General features: G+C 52.6%; 1 protein-coding gene and 1 pseudogene across 1 annotated transcript in view; both read right to left on the reverse strand.

Annotated features, from left to right (window-relative positions):
* LOC106488064 (protocadherin gamma-C5) overlaps nucleotides 1–17,460 on the reverse strand; it is a 230,036-nt gene that overhangs the window by 106,810 nt on the left and 105,766 nt on the right. The gene's annotated exons all lie outside the window — the stretch shown is intronic.
* Nucleotides 9,061–11,589, reverse strand: LOC136993367 (protocadherin gamma-A12 pseudogene; annotated as a pseudogene).

A 17,460-nucleotide genomic window follows, 5' to 3' on the forward strand; every position in this document is an offset into this window, starting at 1 on the left:
GCCGGGGCAGGGCGGCCGCGGCCGGGCCGCGGCGGTGCCGAGGGGGAAATCAACGGGGGGCGCACAGTGCCTTGGCAGAGTCCCTGCTCCTGCGCCCGGCACACGGTGGGGGCTTCTCCGCACAGAAGGGTCGAACTCCGAGCGGAAAAGAAAGAGAAGAGAAGGGAGAGGGAGAAGGGAGAAGGGAGAAAGGAGAAGGGAGAAGGAAAAGAAAAGGGAAATGGAGAAGGAAAATGAGAACAAAAAACGCGGACAGCCTCCGGCACGTTGCTGAAGGCGTACGACACTCGGCCGTTGGAGCCCGCGTCCGCATCCGTGGCTCGCACCTGCAGCACCAGCGACCCCGCCGGCAGGTTCTCCCGCACTCGCGCCTCGTAGGCGCTTTTGCTGAACACGGGCGCGTTGTCATTGGCGTCTGTCACGCTGATGCGAAGCTGCACAGTCCCCGACCTCGCTGGAGCCCCGCCGTCCACCGCCGTCAGCACCATCTGAAAGGAGCTCTGCTTCTCGCGATCCAAAGCTGCTGCTAACACCAGCTCGGGCTGCCTCTTGCCGCTTGGCGTCTCCGTCACTGCCAGCGAGAAGGACGGGTTTTGAGTGAGCTGGTAGCTGAGCAGCAAGTTGCTTCCCACATCCGGATCTTGCGCCATCTCCAGCGGAAATCGCGCACCAGGAAGGATCAGTTCACCGATCTCCAGATCGAGAGCAGCCTTGCTGAAGACCGGCGAGTTGTCGTTGATGTCCTGGATGGCCACGTCGACGTGGAAATCGTTGAGCGGGCTCTGCACCACCAGTGCTTCTCCGAGCTGATCCGCAGCTGCCGTGCCGGCAGCTCTGCCGGGCTGAGCCCCAGGTCCCGCGCCAGCGGCCCCACCACGGAGCCGCTGCCCGTTTCCTCGGCAATCGCGTAGCGCAGCCGCTCCGGCGCCGCCCGGCAGCCCGACGACAGCAGCCAAGCGCACAGCAGCACTGCCCCGGCTCCCATCGAGCTTTGCCTTCCGCTGTGCCGGCTTTCCATTTTCAGCAGTCCGCCCTGCGCTCCGTCCTCCCGCCCCTTCCCTTCCTTCCGTGCCCGTCCGGCACTCGCGGGCACCGCAGCGCGGGGCGGCGATCCCGGGGCCGCCTCGGCCGCTGCTGATCTCCGCCAATCTGCTTCGTGCTCTCCTTTCTCTCCGCGGAGAGTCCTGCACCCCGCCTGCGCTGTCTACTCGCAAAATGTCCTCTAGCAAGGTAAGAACTGCAGGGGAGACGAGAATCGTCTTGTCGACCGCTCGCCGCCTCTCCCGCCGGCCGCTCGGTCGTTCTCGCCCTCCCAGCGGGTGTTTCTGCCTGTGCCGGTCCCCGCCCGCCCGGCGCTGTGCGAGCGAGCAGCCGCCGCGCGGGAGGCTGCGGCGGTTCCGGCGGCGGCGGCGCTTCGAAATATGTGTGACAGTGTGATGAATGAGATCCCTCATGCGCAGGATGGAACATACGCCCAGTCTGGAAAGGAGAGCGGTCAAAGTAGTTTTGCGCTTCTCTTTGAGGTAAGCCCCATGAATTTTGGCAAAGCCCTGTGCTTAGTTGCAAGGAAAAGAGAGAAGCGGGAAGAAGTCTTGGCAGAGCAGACTATTGCTCTTTCTCATTCTCAGGGTCTGCTCCATCGTTTTATGGCAGGCCTGCGAATGCTTTCCAGCTTGTCTGAGTCTCACCGCTTTGCTCATGTGTGTGCCAGGGGGTTGTTCTGCATTTTGTTTATGAAGACAAAAGAGCAAATAGTGTTTGCTTGAGAATTATGGACCCTGAAGGTAGTAGCAGAAGTAGCAGAAGAGAGTAGGTGCTTTGCCCTGAGCACAGCCTGACATTCTGTCCATAAAGCGGTTGGGGTGGGCCTAAATCCGTTGGGGTGGGCTTGCTTGAAATCTCTGCAGCTCGAGGTCCACCATAATAACGATCTCACACCGTTCAGCTTGAGACTCTGTGTGCTTTTGGGGAGCTTCCAAGCAGAAGTCCTTTTATCTGGCCAGCCCATCTATCCCGCTATGATGCTTTGATAGTAACAACTGAGACGATAACATAATAATAATAATAATAAAAAGTTTACTCCCTCACGCAAGCTCTTGGGTTAGTAACATCCATTAAAATAATGCGATTACTAATTTAGAAAGGAAAATTCAAGATCATTGATTACTAATTTAGAAGAGATAACTCAAAATCATCGATTACTAATTTAGAAAGGATAACCCGAAACCGTCAGTTACTGCGCTAGTAATTGGAAGCACTGCTTATCCCTACTTGAAAGCTCTCTTGTTCACTCTCTTAGTTAGAGGACTCTCAGCCTCGAGGAGTTACCTTAACCCAGTGTCCCAGGAAAAGGGGAGGGGGGAATACTCATCATCCAGCCAGAGAGGATGGTCAGGTCACGTTCCCGTCCCTGCTCAAACTCTCGTAGCTGCCCAGTCTCTTTTTATACAGCTGGGGCTCTGGGCAAACACTGCTTTTGCTGACCTTTGCGAGTCCTGTAATCACAGGACTGTTTGTCTGCTTGGAAGGACCCTGCTAGCGAAGCAAGACCACAACACCTCCGTATCTCTTCTCCCCTCCCTGCGGGTCCATGCAGACTCCTTGGCCTTGTCAGGCGGCAGAGTTCTTTAGTCCTGTTAGCTCTTCTAGTCTGCAGCCCTGAGCATATCAGTCCTTGCGCATATCAGTAGGCAGACTTCTTCAGGCCTGTTAACTCTTTACTCGCTCGTCACCATCTTAGGCAATCATGTTCAGCTGAAAGTATTCCTGCCTGCAGCTGTGGCCTTCCTTCTGCCATTTGAGAAGGCCTGGTTCCAGCCCTGGGCTGGAATGCAGGATGGCACACGGAGAGGCAGGCTGTGCGTCTGTAAGTCCTCTAAGAGCTGAAAACAGCCCAGAAGTAGCTGGTATTTGCCAGAAGCACTCTACACCTCATCGTACTATGTTGGCACATTGCCAGCTGGAAAGTGGGCTATCAGAGGTGTCAGTGGGGTTGCAACTGTTCCCAGCGAGCTCAGCATTTCCATGATGTCATTTGCAGTTGCTTTGCCACAACTCTGCCTTAAAAACTCACTCCGCAGGCACCTGGAAGTCAGGGAGGCCTCAAGTTGCATGCTAGGCCCTAAATTCTTACTATGGTCTATAGAGGAGGGAGCGGGGGAGGTGGGTGGTTCGTTTTCAGAAATTTTCATCAGCTCCCATGAATTCTGGTGCTACGTGGCCTGCTCCTCTCCCATGCATATGAAGCCATAAGTGTGAAAGTCTTATTGGAGGCCTCTGAATCTCCGTGTTACAAGAGATTATGAGAGATTCTGGTTGAGCTTCTGTGCTTCATCTTCCTCTGCCATAAAATTGTGTCTTCAGGTGCTCGTGAGCTTGTCTAGGGAATTAAGTGTTTGCTGCAGAACAACCCCAACAGGTCCAAAAGCAAAAGCCCACTCCACAAGCGTGAAATAAGAAGACAAAGCTTGAAGCTCAAGGCTAGGAAAAGCCTTTTTTCTTTCCAAAAAAAAAAGGAAAGGAAAAGAAATTGAAACATACAGAAATGATGGAACCATAGGTTACTATTTTAGACTACGTCACTTGTAGTAAGCACATAATAACGGGATCGAATAAGTAACAAATATTAAAGGAGGCTCCTCACAAAGCTCACAACAGAGACCATAGCCACAGCTCCTCACTGTACTTCGGACAATAACAAACGAAATTGCATAGAATGACAACTGTGTGCCAAATATACCAACTAAGACCAACGGAACTGTTACACTACAGCCAACTCTTTCACCTGCCCTGTGTCTACACAAACTTAGGTCTTCCACTTGCCTACAAACGCACCTGGCAACAAGAAATGAAAGCGTGGAACCAGCAGCATGGCCATTTTGAAGCCCAGACTGACCAAATGAACTGCAGTAACCAGGCGTACTATCCAAAGTAACCTAACCTAAAGTAACCAAAAAAAACCCAAAGACATACATTCATCTCCACTTTTAATAAGACAGCATTAAAATGTGCTCGTTTTACACATCCCCTGTGTCCCCCAGTAGACAATCACACACAATCCGCCCGACTCTCATCTCAAACCCTTCACAGCTTGTGTGGTTGTCTTTGGCCCTCATACGTTGTAAATGAGTATCATCAGATGACCAACCGGACAAACCATTTCTTCATGACATGCATCAGGATCACAACATCGACCTAAAGCTGTCATCTCTTCCCAAAAGCTAACATGCACAGGAATAGCTGAATTATAAACAAAAGGCAGTAAAATGAGTTACAGCCTGGCACATTCTTCCAATACCTAGCCCAAGCTAAAGGCAATGCAAAACAGAAGTACGCACACGTATCCCACGCTCCATGCCGACTCTAGCACTGCCGAAATAATTCAGCAGGTAGCTCGCAGGAACAAGTGAATGTGCACACATTATATTCGTGAGTAACGCAACCTAATTAGCCACTACTTACAGGTAAAACAACAAATAATGCTGATTGAGAAAACCGGGCACTAAAGGTAACACACATGATAGCACGCCAATATAACCGAACTGCTTATTAAACTTGCTCCTTTTCTGTCTCTCTGTACCTGGCTGGCAGAGAAGAGGGAAGGCCAAAAGAGAGTAGGTGCTTTGCCCTGAGCACAGCCTGACGCTGACGTGGATTCTGTCCATAAAGCGGTTGGGGTGGACTTTCTTGAAATCTCTGCAGCTCGAGGACCACCATAACAAGGATCTCACATTGTTTGGTTTTAGCACACTGCCTGTGTGCTGCAAGTACTCCTGCCTGCAACTGTGGCCTTCCTTCTGGCATTTGAGAAGGCCTGGTTGCAGCCGTGGGCAATACAGGACGGCACACCGAGGTGCAAGCTGTTGCCAGAAGCACTCTAGAGCAGGCCATCCATGTTAGGGTGTGTCCAGCTGCAAAGAGGGGTATCAGAGGTGCCAGGAGTGTGCAATAGTGCTTGTTTAGCTCCCGCTAACCATCTGGAGTAAGCAACGGGTGGGGGTGTATGCAAGTGTTCTCCCCGAGTTCCTTCTCACAAAGCAGGAGCTCAGATTTCTCAGTCCTTTTTGGGTATTAATGTACACAGCCACAGCCTGCAGGTGACCCCAGTGAGGCAAGTGCTCCACTACTGTCATTTATGGCTTCTCTGCCCCAAGTCTGCCTTGAAAATTCACCCCCAGAGCCCCTGGAAGTCAGTGAGGCCTCAACTTGCAAGCTAGGCCCTCAATTCTTACTCTGGCCTATACACAAGGGTAGAGCCCTTGCCCTCATTTCCAGAGACTTGCAGGAGCTCCTGCTCATTTTGTGCTGAGCGGCCTGCTCATCTCCTGTGCCTCTGAAGCCGTAAGTGTAAATCTCCGTGTGTTACGAGAGAGAATGAGAGATTCTGGTTTAGCTTCTCTGCTTTCCCTCAGCAATACAATTCTGTCTTCAGGAGACTTCCAGCAGACAAAGCTTGAAGACAGCTCAAGGCTAGGAACACCTAAATGCAACTGTGGTGAAACTCTCCATTGCAGTGTTACAAGGCCATACAGGTGGGAAAACAAGATTTCCCACAGGAATTGCTAGGCATTCTAGCCACGCAGCACTTCTAGAGATAGACAGTTCTTGCTTGAAGACACAATCCTCAGAGGACTGTCACCACCTTCAAGGACAGGAATAACAGGGTCTTAGCCGAACTGGCACAGGCCTTGGCGCAAAGCGTTTACTCAAAGCATTCCCAGCTAAGTGCACTGCTGACCCGCCTACCTTCCCCTTCCTAATCCAGCCTCTCACCCTCCTTGCGCTGCCTGCATATGCTTTAGTTGGCACAGAGCTATCTGACTTTTGGCCCAACCTATGCCACAAGCAACAGCATTGCATTCAGAGACGTATTAAATGTATAACATATATATAAATATATGTATAACAAAGCCATGCTTTTCATAGCTTTAAACATTAAAGGCAGGGATGCTAATTGCTCCTCCTGTCATGCCTTTCTAACAGATGCCATCTTTCACCCACTATCAGGCACACTGAGGCCTAGCTTTAGGTCATGACAACAAACATGGCCAGCATTTGAAACATCCACAAACAAAGGAATCATAGCATAATAATTTAGATTGCAGCACTCCCAGCAGGTCTATAGTATCTGGTAGATGACAAAGAAGCAGGAGGCCTCCCCCAGAGCTCCCGGTAGAGATGACAGCCTATTTGGGGAGCAAGTTTATTTAGACAGAAGGAACTGAGATTGCATGATGCCACAACTGTTTGCTTGATGTAGGAAGTAAGACAGAAGGGGAATGCAGCAAACCACATACCCTGTGTCCTTCAGCAGTCCCTCAGACAGAGCCCCTTGCCTCAAACCCTTCATAGCTTATATGGTTGTCTTCGACTCTCACAATTTTCAAATGCACATCACCCAAACTCCAGCTGCACTAACCATTACCAGCTGCACATACAGACCATTTCTCTTGATGAGGCACCAGGATCGCAGCGTGCACATATACACACAAGGGAGGTACATCTGTACGCTCACCACACCAGTAAGACAAAACACACATGTTCTAAAGCATATGCATGATGTAAGGCTGAAGTAAAAGACGTGCGGGCTTACAGCAAAGACTGGGTTGCCGGACTATTGCCTTAAAGACACTGTTCAAGAGCCTCCTTTAAGGAAGGACACGTGCTATTGCCAAGATATGCGACTCTTCTCCTAACATAACATTGGCAGCTATTCCCCCAGCAAAAATATTATTGAACACAACAGCACGCACACATCTCCTACATGCCACACAAACTCTAACCCTGCGGAAAAAAAAAAAAAAAACAAACAAATGAACAGGACCTGTTTCAGCTGAGCAAGAGACATTGACAAACAATGCATCAGTACCCAAAGCTGTGCCTCCAACTACAAAGAAACCCGCCTACAGATAGGAAAGCCCAGCACTAGAGAAGTCTAGAGCAGCAACGCAGTCAAGCTTAAAACCAGCGTAATGGTCTTGCTGGAGGGACTCACCAGGAGGGTGTCTCCGCTGGCGCTGCAGGCGCTTGAGGGCTCTTCTGAGCAGTAGCTCAGATCTCTCTCTGATGACAAGTTGTCATCAGTGTGCATGGATCTTTGTACCATATGGCCCTCCTGTGCCTAGGAAGCCAGAAGTGTGAATGTCTTCTTGCAGATCTCCTCCGGAATCTAAGTCTCATGGGGGCTAGAACAGCGTATATGAGAGATTCTGGTTTAGCTTCTCTGCTTCATCTGCCTCACATGTAAGAATTCAGTCTTCAGATGGTTGCGAGCTTGTCTGGGGAGTTCAGCGTTTGCTGCAAAACAATGCTGACAGGTGCAAAAGCAAAAGCCCACTCTGTAAATGTGAACGAGGAAGACATGTAGCAAACCAAGCTTGCAGGTGGCCCAGGCCTGGGAAACCTACATGCAGCTGTGATGACACTCTCCATCATGGTGTTAAAAGGCCATACAGGTGGGAAAACGAGTTTCACACAGGAATTAGGAGGCATTGGAGTCCAGCAGCACCTTTGTATATACGGAGTTATTGCCTGAAGACACATTCATCAGAGCGTTGTCACCACCTTCAAGGACAGGCATAACAGAGTCTTAGCATAACTGCCATGGGCGTTGGCACAAGGCACGATATCAAAATATTGCCTGGCCAAATGAACTGCTGACCCACATATCCCGCACTTTCTCACCCAGCCTCCCACCCTCAGTGCACTGCCTGACAACCCTTTACTTGCAGCGCAGATAATATCTGACCCTAGGCCGTATATAGGCCATAGGTGAGAGCATTGCGTGCAGTGACATAATAGCAAACATGTTCATCAGAGCCTGTTTTCAGCTGAAAACATTAAAGGTATCTATGGAAACTGCTCCTCCACTCGTACATTTACAGCAGATATCATCTTTAAACCATTATCACACACTTCGAGGTCTAGCTTGAGATCATGACAACAAACAAGGCTAGAATTTGAAGCCTACTGAAATGAAGGAATCATAGCATGATTTTTAGTTTATGTCACTTGTAGGAGGTATATAATAAAGGTATCTAGTAAGTAACAGCTATTGAGGAGGCTCCCCACAAAGCTCACAGCATAGACCATAGCCACATTTCCTCAGTCACACTTAACAATAAATAAGACTGGATGAAACCACAGCTGTGGATGGAAAATAACAACTAAGACGAAGGTTTCCACCCATCTTCTATTCACTTAAAATTAGAATTCAGACAACTTTTCAGCCAGCCCTATGTCTACACAGACAGAATTCTTCAGCCTGACTAAACATAGTGCAACAAAGGTGCAAGCGATGACCCAGCAACGCGGCCTCATATAGGCTCTTTTTGAACTTGTATCTCTCCGAAGACAAGGCGACATTTGGCTGCAACAGGGACACATGCGCCCTGGCGTGCACCAAGCACCTCGGAAGCCTGCGTGCTCATCAGCAAAGAAACCTCCTACTCTCTGGGAACAAAGGCTCACCTCGTTCTGCCACGAAGGGACAGAAAGTCTCTCTGTGAACACGCTCTTCCTCATCACCAAGGTCTTCCTCACCAGCAAATGCTCACACTCTACTTCAGACCGACTAAGACACCCAGCAGGGTCACCTACCCGTAGGCAGCACATCTTTACACAGGATCTCACGCTGCCTAAATGCTTGTGATTCCATTACCCGCCTACTGATTACATCCGTTTGAAAGAGTTAGTAGCAGAGGAAAAGGGCGTGTTCTAATGGGAGAGTGATAACATCAGCGACCGATTGACAGGCTTTCTACAAATTGCAAAGAACAAGCCGATCACGAAGAAAATACCTTTAAAAAAAAGAGTTTACGTTTCTGACAGTTCCGCACCCTCTGTAGCGCTGCAAAAGCAAATTACAGCGGCAATAAGATTCGAATACCCTGCCCAAGGAGCAGGCAATTCAAAACAAAAGCACGCACACACATCCCACGCTCCATGCCAGCCCTAACGCTGCCACAGTAATGCAGCGGTCAGCTCGCAGGAACAAGAGAGAAACACCGATATATTGGGTGCACGCATCTTTGCCTGATTGGCCTCTACTTAGAGCTAGGGCTATGTAGGGGTAACACAGAGCACGGCCGGAGAAGCGCGCAGCAGCAGCACAGCGAAGCTTAAAAGGAGCGTAAGGGTCTCGCTGGAGGGACTCACCAGCAGGGCGTCTCCGCTGTCGCCGCGGGCGCTCGAGGGCTCTTCGGGCAGCAGCGGCGCGCCTTTGTCGGGCGGCGGCGCGGCCGGCAGCGTGTCGGAGCAGCTGCCGGCCGGACAGCGGAGCTGGCTCTTGCGCGAGTCGGCCGTGAGCGAGACGTCGTGCGAGTAGGAGTGCAGGAAGGCGCGGACGCCGTCGATGCCCACGAAGTGCGAGGCCGGGACGGCGCGCAAGGCGCCGCTGCCCGCGGCCAGCAGCCGGGAGCGGCGCCAGCGGCGCAGGCGCAGCGCCAGCAGCGCCAGCAGGAAGGCGAGGAAGAGGCAGCACACGGCCGCCACGGCCACCACGAGCCAGCGCGTGAGGCTGCCGCCGGGCTCGCCCGGCGCCGCCGCGCCGCCCAGGTCCGCCAGCAGCTCGGCCACGCTCTCGGCCAGCACCACGGTCAGCGTGGCCGTGGCCGACAGCGCCGGCTGCCCGTGGTCCTTCACCACCACCAGCAGGCTCTGCCGCAGCGCGTCGCGCGCCAGCGGCAACCGCGCCGTGCGCACCTCGCCGCTGTGCAGCCCCACGCGGAAGAGCCCCGGCTCCGTGGCCTTGGCCAGCTCGTAGGACAGCCAGGCGTTCTGCCCCGAGTCCGCGTCCACCGCCACCACCTTGGCCACCAGCGCGCCGGGCTCCGCCGAGCGCGGCGCCAGCTCCACGCCCGTCCAGCCCGCGCCCGGCGCCGCCGGCGGGTACAGCACCTGCGGCGCGTTGTCGTTCTCGTCCACGATGAAGAGCCGCACCGACACGTTGCTGCTCAGCGCCGGCGCGCCGCCGTCCTCCGCCCGCACCCACAGCCCCACCTCGCGCACCTCCTCGTAGTCGAAGGAGCGCAGCGCGTACAGCGCGCCCGTCTCCGCGTGCACCGACACGTACGACGAGAGCGGCGCGCCCCGCACCTGCCCCTCGCACAGCCGGTACCGCACGCGCGCGTTCTGCCCCCAGTCCGCGTCCGCCGCGCGCACCGTCAGCACCAGCGCGCCCTTGGCGTTGTTCTCGGGCAGCCAGGCGCTGTAGCGCGCCTCCGCGAACACCGGCGCGTTGTCGTTCACGTCCAGCACCCGCAGCGGCAGCACCGCGCTGCTCCACAGCGCCGGCGACCCGCCGTCCGTCGCCCGCACCGTCACGTTGTACTCCGGCACCTCCTCGCGGTCCAGCTGCCTCGCCGTCACCACGCTGTAGTAGCTGCCCAGCGAGCTCCGCAGCCGGAACGGCAGACCCGCGCCCAGCGAGCACCTCACCTCCCCGTTCGCCCCCGAGTCCCGGTCCTGCACGTGCAGCAGGGCCACCACCGTCCCGGCGGGAGAGTCCTCCGACACCGCGCTCAGAGACGACGTGACTGTTATTTCGGGTGCGTTGTCGTTCACGTCGGTCACAGCGATCACGACTTTCGCCGTGTCGGAAAGGTCCCCGCCGTCCTTCGCCTGCACCCCCAGTTCGTGTGAGGATATTTCTTCGAAGTCCAATTCATGCATGAGAGATATTTCTCCTGTCTCAGGGTCCAGCTGGAAAATTTCCCATGCCATTTCGGAAATCTTCTGAAATGAATATTTCACCTCTCCGTTGAGCCCGGCGTCGGCATCGGTGGCTCTGACGGTGAGCAGGGCGGAGCCCACGGGCACGTCCTCTGGCACGCGCACCGTGTACAGCGCCTGGCTGAACACCGGCGCGTTGTCGTTCGCGTCCAGCACGACCACGCGGATCCGCGCCGTGCCCGTCCGCGCCGGCTCCCCGCCGTCCAGCGCCCTCAGCACCAGCTCGTGAAACGCGCCTTCCTCCCGGTCCAGCGCCTTCGCCAGCACCAGCTCGGGGCGCTTCTCCCCACCGGGGCGCGTCTGGACGGCCAGCGAGAAGTGCTCGTCGCCGCTCAGCTCGTAGCGCTGCAGGGAATTGCTCCCGCTGTCCGGGTCATGAGCCTCAGCCAGGGGAAACCGCGACCCCGGTGCTGTTATCTCGCTCACTTTCAGTTGCGTTTCTGCCTCTGGGAAGCTGGGCGCGTTGTCGTTAATGTCTCTGACCTCCACTTCGATTGCATAAACCTTCATTTCGCCCTCCACTATCAATTCACAGCGCAGCACGCATTTCTCCACCAGCCGCCCGCAGAGCTGCTCTCTGTCTATCCGTTCCGCCGTCACTAAGTGCCCGGTCTTCTCATGCAGAGCAAAATATTGCCTCCTACCTTTGTCTGCGATGCGGGCGCCGCGGTGACGGAGCTCCGCCAGCTCCAGCCCCAGGTCCTTGGCCACGTCGCCCACGAAGGAGCCCTTCTGCAGCTCCTCGGGCACCGAGTAGCGCAGCTGCCCCCACGCCAGCTCCCACGCCGCCACCAAGGCGCACCACAGCAGCGCTCGCCCTCGCCCTCGCCGGCACCAGCGCCTCTCTCGCGCCAACATTTCAAAGCTCGGGCCGCCGCTTTCGCCCTGCTGCTCCCGGCCGAGCCTCCCCTCCCCTCGCAATAGCAGAACCAGGCTCCTTCCGCGCCGCGCTCTCTTCTGCGCCGACCTTGCAGTCCGCCGGCTCCTCTCTCTCGGGCTCGCTTCTGTTCTCGCGCTCTCTGGCTGCCGATCGGCCCATCGTGAGCAAACAGCGACACTCACAGCCTCAAAGAATCACTGCAGCGCTCTGGCGCCGGCAAACGTCATCCCTACTCACAGCTCCACTCCTTCTCAGCCGCATATGCGAATGCCCGCTCACACTATGCTTGATAACATTGCACCGAGACGCAAGACCACATCTGCACGCTTCAGGCATGTATTCACCCCATCATACACCGCAGGCTAGCATCAGATTCCAACGAACTTCTAGGAACATTCAAAGACTTGAGCAACGCTGGAGAAATGGCATGGTAGGGCTTTCCCATGATGGGAAAGGCTTTTAGGAGCAACAGGAACCTGCACAGGACAAGCTGCAAAAACAGCGTGGCCGTTTCGAGGGGAGGGGCGGGGGGGAAATGCAAGCGTTGCTTTCTGTAACCATCCTCTATATTATAACACAGGACTACTATAAGGCACACGACTACAGGAAACGGCTGCCGGACTTCATCGCGTGGTAACCATAGTAAAACGTATTTAAGTATTTGTCAACTGCAACACACGGGACACACAAGTTCCGAGCAGCCGGGAACTCTCCTCAGCCTCAGGACTTGCACACGCTTTTTCATCGGGGCCTCCCCACTCTCTCCCGGGGTGACCCCCCCCCCTCCCCCGACGCTTTTCAACACCCAATGCCCAACTCGTGGCGCTCCCAAGAACACCTTCCCCAAGGAACCCCTGTGTCTCTGTGCTGCCCCCTCCTCTCAACCTCCCGGCACCTTCAACGTCAGGCACGTTTCTAAAGAGCACCCGTCTGGACCTCTGCAGGTAACGTCCTACCGTTGCCATTCTAGTTACAGCCGTCTTCGGAGCCCACGCGCTCACACGGCTCCTTCGCTCCAGCACGCCGCGAAGCACAAGCGGAGCTCTGGAGCCGCACCTCGCTGACTTGCAGGCGCCTTTGCATGCCCAGGGCCACTGCTGCTGTAGGCGCCGATAGCCCGCGACGGTCATTGAACTCGGATATACACCATCAAAGAAATACACAGCTTGGGCACGGATATACAGCATCAAAGCAATTGTTCAGAAGATCAAACACACTCCCCAGAAAGAGAGGTCCAGGGCCCGCGGAAGGCAGAGAGCAGAGCTTGCACCACATTGCACCAAAGTACCCGTTACTTCAGGCTCTTTAGTAGCCGGGAGGCGGGTTACAGCGCAGACTTCAGCAAACGCGTGATTTGTCTTTTCAACCTCGAGACCGTGCTGCAGCACAGAATTGTGCTCCACAACGTCCGTCGCCCGCACCGTCACGTTGTACTCCGGCACCTCCCGCGGTCCAGCTCTCTCGCTGTCACCACGCTGTAGTAGTCCTCAAAGGACGGAAAGGGAGCGTGTCTGGGAGGGACAGCCCGACCTCCCCGATCTCTCCAGAGTCTATGTCCCGTACTTTGAAGACTGCGATGACTGTTCCTTCCGGGGAGTCTTCCGCGACTGAGACAATTAGAGACGTGGGGGCGACTTCTGCAGGGTTATCGTTTACATCCGTGAGCTTCAACAAAACCTTGGCGCGACTAGACAACCTTCTACCATCGCGAGCTTGCACTTCTATTTCAAATTTCTCGCAGTCTTAAGTCCGGGTACCCTTTCGCTGATATTTCCCCTATTTTATCGTCAAGTGCAAAACATTTAATGCCTTTCCCGACATTTTTCTGAAAGAGTACATTACCTCTGAGTTTATCCCATCATCCAGGTCTATAGCCTGCACAGTAGCTAACACAGAGCTTATAGGCACGTTCTCGAACACTTCTACTTCATAAACAGCTTTGATAAAGACAGGCGCGCTGTCGTTTGCATCCTCAACAATTACCCTGATTCGTGCAGTTCCCGATCGCTGAAGATCCCCTCAGTCAGTGTCTGTGAGGATGAGATCATGAATATCCTTTTCTTCTCTGTCCAGCATTTTTTCTAGCACGAGTTCAGCGAATACTGTGCCATCAGATCCTCATTCCACATCCAGACTGAAATGCTCATCGCCGCTGTGGGTGGAGCTCTGGATAGCAGCGATTCCCACATCCGGGGCTTGTGCTTCCGGCAGAAGAAACCGCGACCCGGCGAATATTGTTTCACTCATTTTTAACTCTAATTCCGCAACCTGGAAGCTCGGCACGTTGTCATTAATATCGCTGATTTCAGCTAGAACCGCGTAAACTTTCACTTGCTCCTGGACAAAGAATTCCATTTTTAAGAGGCACTTAGGAATCCGACCACATTTTTTCTCTCTGTCCACCCTTTCGCTGACGTATAAATTACCATTCTGCAAACTGAGAGCAAAATGTTGGACTCTGCCTTCCTGCATAATCCGCACGCCGCGGTGGCGGAGCGCCGCCAGCTCCAGCCCCAGGTCCTTGGCCACGTCGCCCACGAAGGAGCCCTTCTGCAGCTCCTCGGGCACCGAGTAGCGCAGCTGCCCCCACGCCAGCTCCCACGCCGCCACCAAGGCGCACCACAGCAGCGCTCCGCTCCCTCCTCTCCTCCTTGGTGAGCAGCGGCGCCCGCAGCCTCCGCCGAGAACTGCAGCCACAATTTTCACCCCAGCCTCCCGCTCGCTGCGTTTTCCACCACTATCCCGCACTATAGGGGCGGAAAAAAAGTTATGCTTGAGAAAACATATTTAGCGTATAGAGAATATTTTCTGCATTCGTTCCTCCCAAGCTGTTATCTTCTCTGGAGCATATGACATAAACCTTTCTTTTCCTGAAGGTGACCATCCAAGAAAGAAGGCTGACTTGCGTGTGTAACTTTTACTGCATGGCAAAAATAAAATGCTTCCCACGATTTATGTAAAGTAAAATTATATATTATATTACTACCTTTAAATATTATCTATCCCTTATCATTAGTCCAAAAGCAGAATCTGCACGACAGATCGCAGAGTTATTTCTTATAGCAGCGCTTAAATTCTTTTTCCTCAGTTTTCCAGCGACGAATGGTCACCTAAAACCGAATCGATTGTGAAATGACAGCTTCATTTTATCACTCTGTAGGGCTGGGGGGTTTTTTTTTTGGGGGGTGGGGGGGATGTAGACCTCTTCCACTATAAACGGAGACATTTGTGCAGACCACCTCCACTCATCCCTCCTCCTGAGCAACCCCCAGCAGCCACTCCTCTCTGGAACAGAACACATGGACCCTGAGTAACGGAGATCCAGACTCAGACGTCAAGGGCAGAAGAAACACGTCCAGCTGCCGTCCTTTACAACGGATTTGCCACTGCGCAATGTTTTGCTCAAGACGTAAATTCTTCTCCTTTCCAGTGTCTCAGCAGCTTACCCCATCAGAGGCGGAAAAGGACCACACAAGCAACGACTCGCCAGAGATAACCCTTTCGTCTAAGTGTTTGTCTTCACATCTCCCCTCTCGAGGGAGAGCTGACAACGGCAGCACACACTGAAGTTCAGAGAGTTGGCCATTTGCGGACGCTTGCCAAGATAAGAGGTGTTTCAAGGGGAGCAAAAGAGATCAGCTTCCACCTCCCTCCCTAAGCACAACTGCGACCAGCTGCTGCAGACTGCAACATATCGAGGGAACGAAACCGTTCCCATGGCTTCACTTCAAACGGGAAAGGAAACCTTTCACACACATCTGAAAGCATCCCTGGGAGCCCAGTTCCGAAAGGAAACATTTCACCCCTTCGAGCGTACAGCGAGAAGCAAGGAGCGCCAATGAGCTCCTCTGATACGGGTGGATACCTTCTTGCAAGTCAAGACAGCCTGATACGGGAACGCTACCAATCGCATTAATTTCCGAAATCCCGACTAATGGTAAATCCTAACAAGGAAGATCCTCCCTAAAACGGAGGTCGCAGGAAGGAAAGTAGTATGGAGGAAATTAATTACGTGATATTTCGTGAACTGATAGGCTGTCCTAGTTGGGTGCCTCAGTACCCGTCTCAATCAATATAGGAAGCAATATCTGTATTACAAATTTCCACCGTCCTTATCAGTTGAGCAGTCTACACTGATCAGTTGAGGTATAAATGCATTACTGGAAACTAAAAGGAGGAACTTCTGAAAACATTTACAGCTATTAACCTACGAGAAATATATTGTTACTGCGTTCATTCAGTTAAAGGGGGCCATTCCTTTCCAGGAAAACCCATAACAGAAAAAAGTTACATGTGCTGTACTTAGAGTCAGAGGAATACGCAGGCTTACAGACCTGAATTGCACTGATAGCAGATGATTGCTCTCCCGGCAGAGGCTTCGATGTCCGAGACAAGCGCTTCAGAGGACACCTCCACCTACTCGATCCTTTTGTTGTTCGTTGCCTTAGCCTTTGTAATTGCTAATTCCTTCCATCAGCGGTCTTTCTTATCTCCAAAACCTGCCTTTCACTTTTGTTTTCACCCACACATCGGAGGCTGCTGTGAATTTTATTTCATCTCTCCCCCTTTTCCGACCATTTTTATAACCTTACTAAGCGGGGCATGCGCCGCACGTCGCCTCACCGATGCGACTGCGAGGGACTGGGTATAACGCGCGGCGAAAACAAGGGACGATGCGAGTAGCAAGCGGGGTCGAGGGGTGTCTCACTGAAGCTGAGCCTGAGGAAGGGGAGGAAAGGTGTTTCCCCAAGTGTTTATTTTCCCCAGGTGGCTTCCAACCGGCCCCCCCCCTTTTTTTTTTCTCAATACCCGAACCAGTGATTAAAAACTGGTGTTAATTGGTAACAGATTAAGTAAAATTCCTCGAGCCAAGACTGTTTTGCTCGCGAAAGCGGATATGTGGTCTTTGTGGCTGTTGTCATATACACTATTAGCTTTTACCAGTGTGACTCCCTAGTATCTTTAAACGTAGCAAAAGAGTCGGTAGCATAACAGAAAGAAAAGGTTGTAGACTTGTAAATTTAAGTAGACCGGTAATTTAATATCCAATTTTTAATACATTAACTGACGTAAATAAGAGCCCATAGATCCTGTAGGGTACAGGCGAATCCATCGGTATAGGACAGAAAAGGGACAGATGCGGTCTGAAATTCAATTCAAAAGGTTGCTCTCAAACAGTAAACACAAACAGAATGAACTACTAGAGGGTTGTTTAGAGGAAATAACAAGCGAATTGGATATGCCAATAGAAGGAGGCTTCTGTGTGAAAAGTGATTAATAACGTGTACTGCTAAGGAGACTAATCACAAGACAGTGAGAAATAGTCTTCCTGAAGGTACAATTAGAAGGCAGGAAAGACCGTTAAATTAGAGAAACTAACAGCATCTTTACTTAAACATGATGTTAAGGGCGCGGGGCGGGGGGGGATAGCCATGCGGTTTGCAAATTATGAGGCAAATAAAAACCGTCATGAAAGAAACAGATCTGTCCTGAGTCAGCTGAATGGGACTCTGGGTAAACTCGAAAGAAGTGGTTCCATCAGCGGAGGATATGTCTACTTTTCCAGTAACCACATTTAAATGCTGTATTCTGTGTTTCCAAAAGTTAACCTTGTAACTCCTGACTGAAGTCATTTGTTCAAATCTTGTCTTTAAACAAAAAGAAAGAAGAAAAGTACTTAAGGAAATCCAGACCTAAATGTATCCTCTCCTCTTTTAAAGTAGGAAGTTTATTTGATTGTTATAAAGAAGAGAGGAAACTAACATATGACAAACACTGATGGGGGGTTGGTAAGCAGTTGTTTAAGAATAATATAGAATAAAACAAGGAAACCGAAATGCTTCTGAGCA

Source organism: Apteryx mantelli, chromosome 14 (genome assembly GCF_036417845.1).
Source record: "Apteryx mantelli isolate bAptMan1 chromosome 14, bAptMan1.hap1, whole genome shotgun sequence".
Classification (NCBI taxonomy): domain Eukaryota; kingdom Metazoa; phylum Chordata; class Aves; order Apterygiformes; family Apterygidae; genus Apteryx; species Apteryx mantelli.